This window comes from Eimeria mitis, genomic scaffold, assembly GCF_000499745.2.
Source record: "Eimeria mitis Houghton genomic scaffold, Emh_scaff3556, whole genome shotgun sequence".
Lineage (NCBI taxonomy): Eukaryota > Apicomplexa > Conoidasida > Eucoccidiorida > Eimeriidae > Eimeria > Eimeria mitis.
In genome coordinates this window covers 4,906-5,128 of record NW_013571900.1, presented here as the reverse complement: position 1 = coordinate 5,128, position 223 = coordinate 4,906, and the positions used below count along the sequence as shown (strand labels likewise).

Below are 223 nucleotides of genomic sequence, written 5' to 3'. Positions count from 1 at the left end.
TGCTGCTGCTGCTGCTGCTGCTGCTGCTGCTGCTGCTGCTGCTGCTGCTGCTGCTGCTGCTGCTGCTCATAGTGATGGTGATGGTTGTGGTGGTGATGGTGCTGCTGCTACTGCTGGTGCTGCTGCTGCTGGTGCTGGTGCTGCTGCTCTTACTGCTGGTGGTGCTGCTGCTGCTACTACGTCCTCTCCCTCCTCCTATTACTACTGTTGCTGCTGCTGCTGT

The 223-nt window shown here is 59.2% G+C and overlaps 1 protein-coding gene across 1 annotated transcript in view; it reads right to left on the bottom strand.

The window, feature by feature from the left end:
• The window catches only part of EMH_0067210 (uncharacterized protein), a gene marked incomplete at both ends in the record, with an annotated part of 2,546 nt that overhangs the window by 1,018 nt on the left and 1,305 nt on the right, over positions 1 to 223 (bottom strand). The gene's annotated exons all lie outside the window — the stretch shown is intronic.